Source organism: Pseudophryne corroboree, chromosome 6 (assembly GCF_028390025.1).
Source record: "Pseudophryne corroboree isolate aPseCor3 chromosome 6, aPseCor3.hap2, whole genome shotgun sequence".
NCBI lineage: Eukaryota > Metazoa > Chordata > Amphibia > Anura > Myobatrachidae > Pseudophryne > Pseudophryne corroboree.
The window spans coordinates 720,550,154-720,568,917 of NC_086449.1; positions in this window are offsets into that span (position 1 = coordinate 720,550,154).

The following is an 18,764-nucleotide window of genomic DNA, read 5'->3' on the forward strand; positions in this document are numbered from 1 at the left end:
CTCTTGCGTTCTTCTTCGGCCGGGTAAAAGGTCAAAATAGCAGATGTGAGGCAACAGAAGGGATGACTGGGTTAGTGCAAGGTTACTGGGTGGGTGATCTGGGCAAACTCTGCATAGTCTCTTAATGCCTAGAGGTACGGGCAGTCCTTCAGCCATGGGTCCCCAGAGGTTTCCTCCACAAGGGGGTTTTTCCTCTCCTGAGTGCTGACGGATGACTCTTCATGGGTCATCAGGCTACCACCATCTTGTTCCTCTTATAGGACAAGTTTGTAAGATTACTGGACCAATCAATTCCCTATTTGATAATGCAGAGTAAATGATAATATTAATAATTACAAAATAATAATAATAATAATAATAATAATAATAATCATCATCATCATCATCATCATCAGAAGAAGAAGAAGAAGAAGAAGAAGAAGAAGAAGAAGAAGAAGAAGAAAACAGGCTAAATTTTACTTAAAATAAAAATAGACATTTCTTTTTTAAAATATATTTTGCTTGAAGTTGCCTTTATTTTTATTAATAAATTATCTTAAAAGGTGACGAAATTACAGATATTTGGGGAGACAAATATATTAGGAGAGTTAGGAGAACCATTGTTTATTCTACACAAGAGACTGCCAGGTGAGGAAGCCATGTTGGGTGCACTACACGGGTTACACTGTGCGATTAGCGAAACATGGCAGTAAAGCATACAAGGGTAAAATGAAAAGCAACTAACAGGACACCTAGTTCTGCAGCATACTCAGTAAGAAAATGGTCTTACGCTGTAATTGCTTTTAGATAATTTTCTCCTTTATAACAATTTTAATGTGATCTGATGGGAAAATAACAAAAGAGGGACCAGTTACATTTGAAATAATAAAAAAAAATATATATATCTCACCAATAAATAAAAATTATAATAATTCTCCAACATTCTGAAGATCGTAAGCTCATATTGTGAATTGCATAAAATATTTATATGAATTCCACTTAATCACTGTTACACACTGGTTCTCACTGAGCAGAGCTTGAGGCGAGAGGGGTGTCATTCAGCTCTCCAGCTGATGAGTGTATGCAACAGGTAGCAGTGCAGGATCACTGGAAGTGTTGTGGATCTCTGATAATCTCAGGTCTCTGAGGAGTTAAGTGAAAAACTACTGTCTCCCACTGTGATGCTCTAAGACATTGTCAAGATGGCGCCACACTTATGTGGAGTATGTAGGTCAGCAGCCATCTTGGTACAGGGAGGGAAACCTCCCTGGAGGAACAGTATGGAATCTGCACAGTAGCACTCTCCCCTTTCAACACCTTTTACATACAAATAGGATAATGATGATAAAATTCCCACATAGTCATCTAAATGGGGTGTAGTCACCATCCCGGCAGTCAGTAAACCGCCGCCGGGATCCCGGCCACCAGAATGCCGGCAGGGGGCCGAGGACTATTCCCACTCATGAGTGTCCACGACACCAATAGAGTGGGAATAGAACATGTGGAAGAGCGTAGCAAGCCACCGAACACGCAGCGTGGCGAAAGCAGTGAGCTCGCAAAGGGCTTCATTTCGATCGCCCCCCTGACAGTATTTTGGTGGCCGAAATCCCAGCGTTAGTATGCTGACCGCCAGGATCCTAGCCGTCATCTCGTCACCCATACCCAACACATCTGAATGACTGCTTGTGCCTGGTGTAGGATTTTCAAATATTTGTAGTTTACTGCATACAAGGATTTACAATCTTATAGGAACTGAGATCTAAGGTGTTTTGCATGTAGTTAAAATAATATATGTTACAGGTTGAGTCTCCCTTATCCAAAATGCTTGGGACCAGAGGTATTTTGGATATGGGATTTTTCCGTATTTTGGAATAATTGCATACCATAGTGAGATATCATGGTGATGGGACCTAAATCTAAGCACAGAATGCATTTATGTTACATATACACCTTATACACACAGCCTGAAGGTCATTTTAGCCAATATTTTTTATAACTTTGTGCATTAAACAAAGTGTGTCTACATTCACACAATTCATTTATGTTTCATATACACCTTATACACACAGCCTGAAGGTCATTTAATACAATATTTTTAATAACTTTGTGTATTAAACAAAGTTTGTGTACATTGAGACATCAAAAAACAAAGGTTTCACTATTTCACTCTCACTCAAAAAAGTCCGTATTTCGGAATATTCCGTATTTCGGAATATATGGATATGGGATACTCAACCTGTATTTTATGGCAGTACTTTCCAATATGGGGACTGTGACACCTTGGGGGGCCTCGGGAATGGGGGAGAGGGTTAGGGGGGTCTTGCAGTGGTGCCATAGTTTGGTGGTCCAGGACCAATTCAAATTATTTATACTTAATTTAATTGGCAAAACCAGTCCCTCACCACATAACTGAACCTAAGGATGACGGGATCCGGTCTGAAGATCGACAGTGTCTAGGTCGACAATGTTTAGGTCGACCACTATAGGTCGACAGTCACTAGGTCGACATGGATGGAAGGTCGACAGGGTTTCTAGGTCGACATGTGCTAGGTCGACAGGTCTAAAGGTCGACATGTGTTTTTCACATTTTTTATTTTTTGGGGGATTTTTTCATACTTAACGATCCACGTGGACTACGATTGGAACGTAAAGTGTGCCGAGCGAGCGGTAGCGGAGCGAAGGCACCATGCCCGAAGCATGGCGAGCGAAGCGAGCCATGCGAGGGGACGCGGTGCACTAATTTGGGATCCCGGTCACTGGACGAAGAAAACGACACCAAAAAAAAAAAAAAAATCCTCATGTCGACCTTTAGACCTGTCGACCTAGCACATGTCGACCTAGAAACCCTGTCGACCTTCCATCCATGTCGACCTAGTGACTGTCGACCTATAGTGGTCGACCTAAACATTGTCGACCTAGACACTGTCGATAAAATGAACCACACCCAGGATGACATGTTATAAACACAATTTACTTCATTTTATATTTTTTTCTGAATTTCCCAATAAGAACGGGTGCTGTGAAACAAATTCTGATACTCTAGGGCAGGCCGGAGTCATGATTCAAAAAAGTTTATGAACCGCTGGGCAGGAAATTCAACATGCAAAAGAAAGGATTGCTTTTTAGCAGAATCTGCAACCCAACCTGAATAACCCCCCAATTCCTGCCCAGCATTGCGATCGCAATCTATTTACAATCGCATCACTGAACAGGGAATAGCAGATGCCCCCTGCATATGCAGTTGCCCGGCCATCGTTGAGGAGGACAAATGTTCAACGCTGCCCCCTGAGTGACTCCCAGTGCCGAGAAAGCTATTCTTCCAGAGAGGGGGTGTTTAGGAGGCGCTGACATTTCCGCCATTTCGCTATGCCCTGTCACGATCTGGGTATCTGGACGCCATTACTTGCCTTTTAGATGCCTTCTGAAGTTGGCTCAGCGTTCCAGGGCCGGATCTCATCTGTGTTCCTGATGTCCACACTCTGCATATCCCTCCTGTCACTCTGAGACGCTGTCACAGCGGCGCCATGTTTGAATCTTGTGTGGCGTCTCCCGTCCTCCGCGGCCTCCGCCGCCGCTCCTGTGTTCCAGTATGCAGGTTGTCAGTGTGGTGCCCCATGCCTGCCGCGGCCTCCGCTGTCATCCATGTGTCTCAGTGTGCAGTTGTCAGTTTGGCGTCTCCTGTCCTCCGCGGCCGGCGCCACCATTGCTGCTATGTTTCCACATGGTTTTCCAAACCAACTTTCCCTCCAAGTACTAACATGGGCGCAGCCATGTTTGTTCCAGTCACATGTTCAATCTCCACCAATCCGCTGCACTGTGAATCTGCCAGATTGGTCAGCCAATGCCTGCCCTGCAGCAGGTATAAGTATCCTGTGCCTGAACCAGGAAATGGTCAGTGCTTTGAATGTCAAACCTTGTTCCAGTCTCTCTCTCCTGTGGTTGTTTCTCCAGGTTCCAGCTCCTGTCTCCAGCAGCCACTACGAGACCCGCACCTGCCTTCCATCCTGCGGTGCAGCCTGACTCTGCACCCCTCCGTGGCTATTCCAGCTTCCAGCTATTAACCCATCTGCTTCCAGCGGTCAGCTTCCAGCAGTATCCAGTTTTCTTCAAAGTGCCGGTGTTATTCCAGCGGATCCCTACTTACCAGCAGTATCCACTACCACCGGTAACTCCTTTTCAACTCTTCTGTTTCCACGCTCCCTAGCATCTTACAGTCTTCACCACCTGGCTGATTCCATTCAGCATCCACTCCGTGTCTTCATTACCTGACTGGTTCCATCCAGCATCCACTCCGTTTCTTCACCACCTGGCTGATTCCATTCAGCATCCACTCCGTGTCTTCACTACCTGGCTGATTCCATTTCAGCATCCACTCCGTGTCTCTACCACCTGGCTGGTTCCATCCAGTATCTACAACAGTCTGTTCAAGTTACCAACTACATTTACACTTCTACTGGCGTGTTCCTCGGCTATCTCCACTACTACAGCCAGGCCTGGTAAGGTTATTCCATCAAAGGACTTTAACACCTATTCCTTAACCTACCAGTGCTCTGTGATACCTCCCATGGTTATAAGTGATCCAGGAACTGTATTATTGCCATTTGCTTTTATCAACTGTGAATACTGTTGTTTCTACACGGAGTCTGTTAATAAAACTTTTATTGACTTTTAACCTGGTTGTCATGGTCACACCTTCGGGTAATCCTTCTACACTTACATGTCCAGGGGTCTGATTAAACCTCCCAAGTTTAATTTCATTTCACCCCCTACAACTGAGGCTTCCTCCTGTCAGCCTAAACTAGGGGTGGGCAACATGCGGCCTGCGGGCCGGATGCGGCCTGTGAACCGATTCTGCCTGGCCCGCTGTCCCATACCACTGTGCAATGACAAGCGGCCCGGCTGAGCCGCTTGTCATTGCGCTACGAAGCTCCGAGATGCGGCGCCGCTGAGGAAATACCCGGTCTGCTGAGGAGGAGGAGGGAGGAGAGGAGTGGGGTAGAGACTGCTGTATAGGTTCAGGGGAGGGGGTGAAGGGGGGTAGTGACTGCTATATGGGTTCAGGGGTGGGGGAAGGGGGGTAGAGACTGCTGTATGGGTTTAAGGGAGAGGGGAGGTTTGAGACTGCGATGTTGGTTCAGGGAAGCGGGTGGGGGAGCTAGTAACCAGCTGTGAATATGATTGATAACAGCATTACACAGGATGCTGTTTCTTTGTTTGTTTTCAGCAGTTTTTTATTTTTATTTTTTTATTACTGGATGTGTTTTTTAGACATTTGTATTTTGCCTGTAAAAAACTACGTATGCGGTGTAATGTATATTGTGGTGTGTGTGTGTTTTTATAGTTATATATATATATATATAAAAACTATGGGCCTAATTCAGACCTGATCGCTAGGGTGTGATTTTTGCACTGCTACGATCAGGTAGTCGCCGCCTACAGGGGGAGGGGGTAATCGCTGTGCCGGGGTGCGATCGCATGTGCAGGAGAGCTGCAGAAACAGAAGTTTGTGCAGTCTCTGCGCAGCCCAGGACTTACTCTTCCAGTGCGATGATCGGGGCCGAAGCTGACGTCAGAAACCCTCCCTCCAAACGCCTGGTCCCTCCTGCATTTTTCCGTGCACTCCTCTAAACCGGTCAGTTGCCACCCACAAACGGCCTCTTCCTGTCAATCACCTTGCGATCACCTGTGCGATCGCTTTGTTCGCACCATCCCATCACTGCCTGACACTCCCCAGCGCGGCGGACCGATGTGCCTGCGCACTGCAATGCATGCGCAGTTCAGACCCGATCACCCGCTGTGCGAAAATACACAGCAGCGACCGGGTCTGAATTGGGCCCTATAACGGGTCTCATTTTGCAGCAACTGCTGACTAAGGGGCTGATTCAGACCTGATCACTGTGCTGCAAATTTTGCTGTCCTGCGTTCGGGTAGTCGCCGCCCCCAGGAGGAGTGTAAATTCACCCGTGCAAGTGTACGATCGTATGTGTACGCAGAGCTGCAAAAATCTACTTTGTGCAGTCTCTGCGCAGCCCAGGACTTACTCCTACAAATATTTGTCATTCATATTAGTCCCCGCCCTTGTGTGTGGCCCTCGAATATTCACTGGAAGTGTTAAGCGGCCCCCCAGCTGAAATAATTGCCCACCCCTGGCCTAAACCCTCAGTTGTGACATGCCCCCTTCACCCGTTCTTGGCTGCCCTGGTTACAATCTGTTACACACGCTCACAGGAATGGAAGGTTCTTCTGTCACTAATGTAAGTCTACATGCCAGTGAATTGTTGCACCAAAACATGCTCAATAGAGTTTTTTTGTTGTTGTTTTAATTAAAGCAGGCAAACAGTAACAGAAGAAGCAGATGTTTCAGGCTAAAAGATCCCCTTGTTCAAGTGCAGAAAAATGTCTGTATTTATACATTGTACCTGGCAGTGCTCAAAGTGGTCTTGGAGCGGTGGTGGAACTCAGTGCAAGGGATTAGGAACCCCCCTGCTTGCAAAACAAAAAGGGGTGTGGTCTCACAAGGATGGGTGTGGTCACACAATAGTACCCCCAATTCAGATTACGCCTCACAGTAGAACAATGTTAGGGGGCAGGTCCCTCCTCCCCAGCCAGTGCCATCATTCAGTGATATTTGCGAATATGACGCTGGCCACTAGAGAGCAAAGACTATGGCACAGTGCCAGAGTCTTTGCTTTCTTTGTGCGGGCCATCTTCCCAAAGAGATCACCAGGAAGATGGTGCCACTGCCACTGGCTACAGCACAGATACACTGGGGAGGGGTAGCAAACTGGGGCCCCTTCTGGGCCCTTCCAGCAGCTCCTCCACCAATGCACGTCTTTTGGCGTTTTTATAACAACATGGTGACGACACTGCAGCACAGAGATTTTCAACCTTTTACAACTCGCGGCACACTGAACAAGAATTAAATATTGCCAAGGCACACTCAAATATAATGGTGATGCAGGGTGCAGCTGCGTGTCCTAGGATGTCATGTTGCAGCTTCTTCGTAGGTAACGCCTGAGCCACATCTGAGAAAGCCAGAAAAGCCCAAAACAGCCCGGGCCCAAAATTAGAACTGACTCTGCAACCACTAACTCCACCAGTATTGATCGTTCCAGGGCCTCAGTAGCGGCAAAACACTGATGGGCCTGACTCTGCTTCTATGGCGGCACACCTGGAGACTGCTCAGGGGCCCTCATTCCGAGTTGTTCGCTCGCAAGGCGATTTTAGCAGAGTTACACACGCTAAGCCTCCGCCTACTGGGAGTGAATCTTAGCTTCTTAAAATTGCGAACGATGTATTCGCAATATTGCGATTACAAACTACTTAGCAGTTTCAGAGTAGCTTCAGACTTACTCGGCATCTGCGATCAGTTCAGTGCTTGTCGTTCCAGGTTTGACGTCACAAACACACCCAGCGTTCGCCCAGACACTCCCCCGTTTCTCCAGCCACTCCCGCGTTTTTTCCGGAAACGGTAGCGTTTTTATCCACACGCCCATAAAACGCCGTGTTTCCGCCCAGTAACACCCATTTCCTGTCAATCACATTACGATCGCCGGAGCGAAGAAAAAGCCGTGAGTAAAAAAACTATCTTCATAGCAAAATTACTTGGCACAGTCGCAGTGCGAACATTGCGCATGCGTATTAAGCAGAAAAACGCTGCGATGCGAAGAAAATTAACGAGCGAACGATTCGGAATGAGGGCCAGGGTACACTAGTGTGCCACGGCACAGTGGTTGAAAAACACAGACTCCACATGAATGCACTAACATGACAGACACCACAATGCACATACATGACAATAATCCACAACACGATTTCCAACTGTTGAAATCGTTTTCTAACAATATGAACAAGCATCTACATCAAAAGAGGGCTCAGAAATCTTAAGTAAACCCAAAAGCCTGCTGTGACACTTCTTGTGTACCATCCCAGTGTTAAGGCCAATACACACTGGGTGATTTTGAGCTGAAAGCAGGCTTTCACCTCAAAGCCGCCCAGTGTGTATGGTCAAGCGATGAGCGGTGAGCGCTGATGCGCGCTCCCGTTTCATCGCTGGCAGCCGCCGTTCATCTACTGGTATCACCGGTAGATGAACGGCGGGGTGAGCGGCTTTCCATAGCATCCTGCTATGGAAAGCCGCTCACCCCCACTGACATCGCTGTGCAGCGGGGAAAAGCGCTCAGTGTGTATGCACTGAGCGCTTTTCAGCCCTTCGATGTCAGCGATCGTCGCTGTTCATACACGCTGGGCAAAAACGCCCAGTGTGCATGCACCTTAAGGCAGGATCTAATTATCTATAGTGACCTCTGCTTTCTCCTGTAACTCTTGTCCAGTGGTGGGAGTCCGGAGTCTCTGCTATAATCTGCCATTGCAAATACCGAGCAGTTGATAAAAATTCCCCCATGTGCCCCTGTGTTTTATTCCTGACCTCAGACAGCGTACACACCTCAGTCTAATCCTTAGATTGTCATTCTGGCTCTGCAGCTGCCCTTTACACAGACATGTCCAAACTCGGCATTCCCACACATTACTGCCTGCAAATAAAGGACCCAGATAAATCCTAAATTCTTGAATTACATTTGCTTCTTAATAACACATGCCATAGACTGGTGTGTACACTGTACTCTAATGAGTCAGTAGGAAGCAGCTGTGTCCAGTATCCGTTTTGGGGGCAGCAAAGGCATGGAGAGAATTTAATCAAATAAATAAATAAATAAATAAAACTTAAAACTTACATATAGCGTAATTTTTTCTCTCCCACCTTATTGTTATATTTTATAATAATTATCAAGGTGATAACTTTTGTCTGATTTAAAAGCTCATATTGAAATGTTTGTTTGTGGGAGGGATGAGACCATCCAAAATTCCAGCAATTTTTACTTATTACCAGTTATTTATATAGCGCACACATATTCCACAGCGCTTTACAGAGAATATTTGGCCATTCACATCAGTCCCTGCCCCAGTGGAACTTACAATCTATGGGGATCATTCCGAGTTGATCGCTAGCTGCTTTTGTTCGCTGTGCAGCAATCAGGCAAAAAATTGGCACTTCTGCGCATGTGTATGCGGCGCAATTTGCACGCGCGTCGTACTATTACAACGAACGATGTCATTTCACACAAGGTCTAGCGAAGCTTTTCAGTCGCACTGCTGGCCGCAGAGTGATTGACAGGAAGAGGGCGTTTCTGGGTGTCAACTGACCGTTTTCAGGGTGTGTTCGAAAAAATGCAGGCGTGCCAGGAAAAACGCAGGCGTGGCTGGGCGAACGCAGGGTGTGTTCGTGACGTCAAATCAGGAACTGAATGGTCTGAAGTGATCGCAAGCGCTGAGTAGGTCTGGAGCTACTCTGAAACTGCACAAAATTATTTTGTAGCCGATCTGCGATCCTTTCGTTTGCACTTCTGCTAAGCTAAAATACACTCCCAGTGGGAGGCGGCCTAGCGTTTGCACGGCTGCTTTAAACTGCTAGCGAGCGAACAACTCAGACTGACCACCTATATTCCCCACCACATGTTCACGCACACACATTCACGCTAGGGTAAATTTTGTTGGAGCCAATAAACCTACCAATATATTCTTGTATTGTGGGGAGAAACCGGAGTACCCGGAGGCAGTGGCGTATCTAGAGAGGAGGAGGCCTGTGTGCAGGCTCCGTCAGGGCCCCACTCCTCTCTAGCCAGAGGCAGCGCTGGACTCTGGGCACTAGGGATTTTTCTACTGCGCGTGATTTCTGCAGCGCTGCTGCTTCACCATGGGACTCCAGTGGGTAAGTACTACAAATACTGGGTGCCTGTGTGTACCACACACACTGCACCCATTATAATTACACCAGTGCCCAGAGGAAACCTATGCAAGCACGGGGAGAATATACAAACTCCACACAGTTACGGTCATAGTGGGAATCAAACCCATGACCTCAGTGCTGTCAGGCAGTAATACTAACCAGTACACCAACTATGCTGCCACAGTACATACAAGCAGTATCACAGCACTGAGGTCATGGGTTTGATTCTCACCTTGGCCCTAACTGTGTGGAGTTTGTATATTCTCCCTTGATTGCGTGAGTTTCCTCCAGGTACTCCGGGTTACTCCCACACTGTTGTGCGTGTATGATGGCAGACTAGATGGGCCTTAGCGATTCTATATACCATCATATTCTATGTTTCTATGTAATATCTTGGCTTTATTCTAAATGTTGGGCAGATTTTGCAGTAATCATCTCCCATTCTAATGGGACAGATGGGGTAAGAGCCTGGGGCCCAGAGTAGCACGAAAGTCCTCATCTCTGGTCCCACTTCACCAGAGAATTGGGCAATATGCTGGCATTATAATAATACCACAGTGAGGAAGTGGGAAAGTGGTAGGGTAGTTTTATTAACAGTATATAAATGTGAAAGTTAGTACTGAAAATATGAACAGAATAGTGGGGTGGGAGATAAGTAACTGAAACCCTGCAGCCATTTGATACTTTGTGGACCCTTTTGTTAAAGAACTACAGCTTTTCAAGGCACCAACATGTTATTATTTGGTGTTGACATCTCAGGTGTGTTGACTTTCATTTGTGTTTAATGGGCCTATTCAATTAGTTGCAAGTACCGTCCGCTTAAGCCTCGGGTTGCATTACAGGTTTTGGGTTATTTTCATCAAGCGTGCTTCTGTGAGTCACTTAATTCAATTGTAAAAGCCTAATTGTGGCACCTACGGCTGTGTAATATAGTGATGAGAGGGCTGCACGTGATATGACAGTGACATGGGAGGTGCCAGATGCCAGCCTATCTCTGACTTTTTTTAAAGAGGCAATCACAAGGCATGGAATTGCCTTGTAAATAACTATCTCTTTAAAAAAAAAAAAAATGGGAGACAACTAAATTCTGCACTAGGGAAGCCTAGCCCACAAGTGGGTAACTTATGTGATACATCGATTACCTGGGGCCTTAGAGATGGATACATAGCACATGATCAGACAGGTGAGACTGCCTCATCAGAGCATGGGATTGCAGAGTGGCCAGAGAAGGGCTGTACAGTCCACAAGGCTGCCTATGTCATTACTATTTACTAGTAATTCTATTGGTACAACCTGGGGGGAGTGCATGAAAGAAATACATACTATTTTCCGGCCGCCAGTATGTATACCCTCCCTCTATGAGTGTCCTGGACACCCAATGAGGGAGACGAGCCTGTGGCGCCGGTATTCCAGCCGTGGCATTTCACAGCCGATTGGGATTCCGGCATTGGCATTGTGACCGCCGGAATCCTGACAGGCGGTCTCGTGATTGCCTCCGGCATGAAAAAGTGTCCATAAGCCATTAATAAAGGACATAAAGGATGCTATCACTGTGTCTCCCGGGCGGCTCTTGGGCTTTCTGATCACTGCCTGGTCCACTTGCTCCCCACCTATAAGCAACGAGCGAGATTGCAAAGCCAGTGATCAAGTCTGTGAGGAGGTGGTCCAGCGAAGCCGAACTGAAACTACAGGCGTGCTTTGAATGCACTGACTGGAACGTTTTTGAGACTGCTGCAAATGAACTTAATGATCTTGCCGACACTGTCACACTCACGTTGTATGTTCATTTCTGTGAGGACTTATGTGTGCCGTCAAGATCTGTCCGCATCTATGCAAACAACAAGCCTTGGTTTTCCGCTAACCTAAGGCAACTACGCCTTGCCAAGGAGGAGGCACACAGGAGTGAGGACAAAATCAGGTAAGGACAGGCTAGGAATACCCTATCTATTGAGATCAGGGCAGCGAAAAAACGCTATGCTGACAAACTTGTGTCCAATTTATATGCAATTGACCCTCGGTTGATGTGGAAAGGCCTGAAGGCTGCCACCAACTACAAGAGCTCCACCTCCTGCGCTGGCTCTAACCAAAAGCTGGCAGAGGACCTGAATAGTTTCTACTGCAGGTTTGAGAAGCCCTACGACACAATCGATACCTCGCCTCATTCTGCTAAAGTGCTGGCTGCTATGGCGGGAATTCTCACTCGCTCCCAGGGCACCTTGCCTACTCTTCATGCGAAGGTTGTGGAGGTAACTAAGCTATTCAGGAGACTGAAGGCACTAGGGCCAGATGGCGTATCTTTATCCGCCCTAAAAACATGTGCCAAACAGCTGGCACCAGTCTTAATGGCCATCTTCTACAAGTCGCTCTGAACTGGTGTGGTCCCAGCTTGCTTTAAGCACTTGCTTATTATTCCAGTGCCGAAGAAACCTTCCTCTTCCGGTAACCTGAACAACTAAAGGCCAGTAGCACTGACATCAATGGTGATGAAGACGATGGAGCGTCTAGTACTGACTCATTTAAAGTCCCTCTGCAGTTCGACTACAGGGCTAATAGATCGGCAGAGGATGCAGTGAATCTGGGTCTGCACTTCATCTTGAAGCACTTGGATTCACTAGGAGGCTATGCGAGGGTCCTGTTCGTGGTCTTCAGCTCTACATTCAGTACTATCATTCTTGGTCTGCTGCAATTGAAAATGCACGACCTAGGTGTCCCTCAAATGTTATGCTCCTGGATGGTGAACTTCTTAACGGATAGGGAGCAGCGATTCAGGATGGGGAAATTCAGAATCTGGGGTTAGGACAACTAGTACGGGTGCACCCCAAGGGTGTGTTCTTTCACCCTTCCTCTTCTCTCCTTACACCAATGACTGCTCATCTGAAGACACATCCGTGAAACTCCGTAAATTTACGGATGACACCACGCTAATTGGTCTAATTACAGATGGGGAGGAGTCTGCTTACAGGAAGGAGGTTGAGAGGCTAGTCACCTGCTGCGGCACAAACAATCTACAGCTAAATTCATCAAAAATGGTTGAGATGATTGTTGATGTCAGGAAGCATTTCCCCTACACTCTCAACACTAACAATTGTGGACAATGCAGTAATGGTGGTAGAATCCTTCAGATTTCTAGGATCCACGATCGCCAAGGATCTGAGGTGGAAATGTAACATTGATGGCATTGTGGGAAAATCCCAGCAGAGGTTGTACTTCTTACGCCAATTTAGGAAGTTCAAACTGCCGCAGGAACTTCTGATCCTCTTTTACACTGCAATTATACAATCTGTTCTCTGCACCTCGATAATAGTGTGGTTTGGCTCGGCCTCAACTCATGACATGAATAGACTACAGCGAATCGTAAGGGTAGCTGAAAAAATCATAGGGACAAATCTCCCAGCAATTGAGGATATCTATCGGGCAAGGGTCACGAAGCGGGCGGAAAGGATTATTGATGACCACTCCCACCCCGCCCACGTCCTGTTCCGACGGCTGCCGTCTGGCAGATGTACAGCTTGCGGCTGGTGAGAACTGCTAGACACAGGAACAGTTTCTTTCCCCAAGCAACTATCTTGGGGTTAATTCGACAATCGCCTAGTCCATTTCATGTTCATACACGTAACGTGCTCAAGTATCCGTCATGCTTCTCTTCTCTATGTTATGTCGTGTGTCGTAGTTTGTCTGAGAGCTGTGGTTATCGGAAACAAATTCCTTGTGTAATATGTACTGATATACTTGGCAATAAACCGATTCTGATTCTAAGCAATTTATTTTAGATTTTGAAAATGTGTCATATAGCTGATATTTTTTTTTTTTTTTTAATTACCAGTGGTAAAATAATAGTGAGAAAGCACTGGTTTATGTATAATGGGGGCAGTGTTTGCGGAGTCCAAGAGGGCCCATACCGCTACTGTTTAATTACTTACCTTTCCGGAGTCCCGCATCGGCACTGCAGCTGCAGAAAATAACACTGGTAATAGTGATTATTCACCAGAACATGGCAGGTGCCATGTTTGCGGAGACCTGCACATGCGTAGTAGACTCTGGCACAATGCCAGAGTCTACGGCGCCATAGAGAGGAGGGGACTCACCCGGACATGTCATTAATGACCAAATTATTCTATTAAATGCCTCCAGGTGCCTGATTATTCATTAGGAGGGGGTATACCAAAACTTCTTCACTGAGTCGCAACAATTTTTACCTTAAAATAAAGATTTTTCCCTGCTACTCAGGGGCTGTGAACTAAAATCCGCATTAACTCCCATTGATACCTGTAAATTTCTAATTGATCAGGAAAAAGTCGCAGCCAAGGTTTATGACCTGCGGTAATGGAAACCACGGCTTATTGAATTTGGTTGTAAGTGTTATGTCGCATACAGCAGATTCTCCAGTTATAGGTGGATTTTTGTGTGAATTTAGCCTTAGGGGAGAAACGATGTTTCTCGGATATACAGTAAACATGGAAATAAAATCCTCTTATCTCTAGCGGAGAGGAAACAGTACAATTATACTATCATTTTCTTAAATTGAGAAAAAACAAAAACAACTTCCAATTGGTTTTAAAGTCCACAATATACCCACTATTGGCAGATATAACCAGGAGTTCTGTAGAAAATGGGTAGCTGTGCTGAATAAATGTAGTTCTGATCTAATTATACATATAATAGAGAAATCTACATGGGAGCTGTCCATTATTAAAAATAAAATCTCTACAATTAAATAATACATTTGGATAGACACAAAACAGTCCACTCTATTGATTTGATTGACACACACACACACACACACACACACACACACACACACACACACACACACACACAACGAAGTATATAAATGAGAGCTTATCAGATTTAATAGAGATAAACTTTCCACTGGAATAAAGATTATCATGAAGGTGCGGTTGGGCTACAGACACTTCAGTGAAATCACACTATGCAGCCAAGAGCAGATGTTTTAGGTTTCAGTTTAACATATTTGACAATGAGACCTCCAGGAGAGGCAATACCTCTACTAGTGATCAAAAAGTCCAGGTTCAACTAAGGGGCCCATTTATCATCTATCGCATTTACAATGCGATCAGGGTGCGATCTTAGCGCCCAAGAGCACATTGCAGAATGCTATCATATTGGCGGTATGTATCATTGAAAACCCGCAGGGACAGGGGCTCCAAAAGAGCCGTCCCTGCCATGCGCTTTGATGACTGCCGAGACTGCGTATGTGCGGGACAGCATGCACAGCGGTCACTTCCGTGGAGGGTTACGGGAGAACCCTCTGCTGGCCAGGTATGCGGTGTATAGACCATAGACCATAGGCTACAACGGACTACTGCATTCTGTCAATTGATCATTCTAGCAGCATTGCATTCCCCATAGAAACCTATGTGGCTGCAGGCGGGAATGGAGGGATCACAGCAAGTATTGGCGATATCTGCTGTGATCCCACCTACATACTGTATATTCGGGGGATACTTAATATTTGCGGCTAATCCCCCAAAATGGGTGTTTGATAAATGGGCCCCTTAGTCACAGAAGCCCTGATTTACAAAAGAGCTTGGTCATGCAGGAGGATCAGTTGTCGAGGGGCTAAAAGTAAAGACACAGAAGTAAAAACCACCATAGAGATATGTGATTCCTATTCCGCTCAAGACTAAATAGACACCAGTGGCATAACAAGGGGGGTGGTGCCGGACCATGCCCCACTCGCACCATTCCCCAGTTCCAATAACAATGATGTATGTAAAGTTCCACAAACAATGATGTATGTGTATAATAAAAAAACTAAACATGGAAACAGGTGGTGTTAGAACTTCCACTGGTGCAGTAGAGACTTACATTAAACCACAAACGCGTTTCATTTTACATGTCAATTTCATCAGAGAAAAGGAAGTACTGTATTACTACTTTCTATATCCAATAATCAAGTGTGTGTTTATGGGTTTCCTTCAAGCACTACTATGGTATTTGTTTGTTGCATATCCTAGTGTCACGATCCGGGTATCTGGACGCCATTTCTTACCTATCAGATGCCTCCTAAGGCTGGCTCAGCGCTCCAGGACCGGATCCCATCTGTTATCCTGATATGCACATTCCCGCATCCTCTCCTGTCTCTCTGGACGCAGTCACAGTAACGCCTTGTACATCTGGCATGGCGTCTCCCGCGGCCTCCGCCGCCGTCCCTGAGCTTCTGCATTCAGAGTGGCGATTGCGTCAGCCGCGGCCTCCGCTGTGTCCGCGTGGTCGGATGTGCATCTGTCAGCCTGGCGTCTCCTGTCTCCGGTGGCCGGCGCCGCCATTACTGTTTTCCAGACCACATGGATTACAATCCAAACTTCCCTCCAAGTGTCTGCATGGGCGCAGCCATCTTGGATTCTGTCAGCTGATCATTCCTACCAATCCGTTGTCAGTATTATTAATTTGCATAATTGCCTAGCCAATGCCTTCCTTGCTGCAGGTATAAATAGGTTGTGCCTGAGCAAGGAAGGCGTCAGTGCTTTGGTTGTCAAACCTAGTTCCAGTTTGTCTCTCTTCTGTGAATGTCTTCCAGGTTCCAGCTCCTGTCTCCAGACTTCTGCTATAGAGACCCGCACAAGCATTCCATCTGCGGTGTAGCCTGACTCTTCGATCCATTCTGGACTCACCTGTTTCCAGCTACAACATCACCTGCTTCCAGCTCAGCTTCCAGCAGTGTACAGCTTCTCTTAAAGGGCCGGTGTCCTTTCTGCAGTTTACCACTCTCCACCGGTATTATTATTTCTCCGCTCTCAAATTCTACATTTCATCTACTTTGCATCGCTCTCAAGCTTTATTTATTATTTAACTGGTTCCAGCCAGTATCCACTCCGTGCCAACACCTGTCTGGTTCTAACCAGTACCCACAGCAGCATTTTATCTACAGCAGTCCAGCTTTCCCTGGAACACCAGCTGGTAAGACCCTGGGCTTTCCTCATTGCTACAGTTGAGCCTGGTAAGGACTTTCCAACTTGCAGATAATAAGAACTGTCTCATACCACCAGAGCTCTGTGGCCCCTGCCACCCTGTAGTACCCAGGAACTGTATTATTATTTCTCTGCTGATTTTTATGTTACTTTTTACTGCTACTGTGATGCATGGAGTTTGTCATAAATAAATATCATTGACTTTTACTCAAGTTGTCGTGGTCACGCCTTCGGGCGGTTTCTCTTCATGTTACTTACATGTCCAGGGGTCTGATACAACCTCCCAGGTTCCGGTACATCTCAGCCCCTACAACTGAGGCTGCCTTCCGTCAGCTCAGGCCCTCAGTTGTGACAGTAAGCACTGACCAAATGAATCCAGCCGGAGACCAGGATCAAGCGGCCAGGCCGATGCAAGAACTGGCAGCCCGACTTAAACATCAGGAGGCTGCACAGGGCCACATCATCCGCTGTCTCCAGGATCTCTCTACTCGGCTGGATGGGATTCAGACAACTCTCCGTGGATCAGGCGCATCTGGGGCGTCAACCACAGTGACTCCAACTATAACCCCACCCACCTTACCCGTTTCTGCTCCACGTCTTCATCTTCCAACGCCAGCAAAATTTGACGGATCTCCAAGATTCTGCAGGGGATTTCTCAACCAGTGTGAGATTCAGTTTGAGCTACAACCTGGCAATTTTCCCAGTGACCGTACAAAAATTGCCTACATCATCTCACTTCTCAGTGGCTCAGCCCTTGACTGGGCATCACCGTTATGGGAGAGGTCCGACACCCTGCTATCTTCTTACACTGCATTCGTGTCAACATTCAGGCGCATCTTCGACGAGCCAGGCCGGGTAACTTCAGCTTTGTCTGAGATTCTCCGTTTACGCCAGGGATCACATACTGTAGGACAATATCTTATACAGTTCCAGATCCTGGCATCTGAACTGGCATGGAACGACGAGGCCCTGTATGCTGCATTCTGGCATGGTTTATCCGAGCGTATTAAAGATGAGTTAGCTACCAGAGACTTACCCTCCAAGTTAGATGAGCTAATCTCACTTTGTACGAAAGTTGATTTACGTTTCAGAGAGAGAGCAACTGAAGGAAGATCATCTGCTCCAAAATCTTCTGCTCCTCCTCCTCGCCAACTGTCACCATCTAAAGATGAACCCATGCAAATTGGCCGTTCCCGTTTAACTCCTGCTGAGCGCCGAAGACGTCTCTCTGAGTCTCTCTGTCTGTATTGTGCAGCCCCGTCTCACACCATCAATGCCTGTCCCGAACGTCCGGGAAAACTCCAAACCCTAGCTCGCCCAGGAGAGGGCCGGCTAGGAGTAATGATCTCCTCTCCATCTCCTCATGATTGTAATCTCCCAGTGTCGCTCCAAATTGCTCAACGTTATCGGAACGTCATTGCCCTCCTGGATTCCGGAGCAGCTGGGAACTTTATTACCGAAGCCTATGTTAAACGGTGGTCCCTACCCACCGAGAGACTTCCTTCCTCCTTTTCCTTAACTGCCGTGGATGGCAGTAAAATTTTTGATACAGTTATTGCTCTAAGGACTCTACCAGTTCGTCTGAGAGTGGGAGTTCTTCATTCCGAACTTATTTCACTTTTAGTGATTCCAAGAGCCACACATCCTGTGGTCCTGGGCCTTCCATGGCTCCGTCTTCACAATCCTACAATTGATTGGACGACTACGCAAATCCTGGCATGGGGTCCCTCCTGTGCTGAGACATGTTTGTTTAAAGTGTTGCCTGTCTGTTCTTCCTCCCCCAGGTCGTCTGATGTTCCACCTCCTCCATATCAAGATTTCACGGATGTGTTCAGTAAAGCTTCTGCTGATATCCTTCCTCCTCATAGAGAATGGGACTGCCCGATTGATCTCGTTCCAGGGAAGGTTCCACCTCGCGGCCGAACTTATCCGTTGTCTCTGCCCGAGACGCATTCTATGGAGGAATACATTAAAGAGAACCTAGCAAAGGGGTTCATTCGACCTTCTTCTTCTCCAGCCGGCGCAGGCTTCTTTTTTGTAAAAAAGAAAGATGGTGGTCTGCGGCC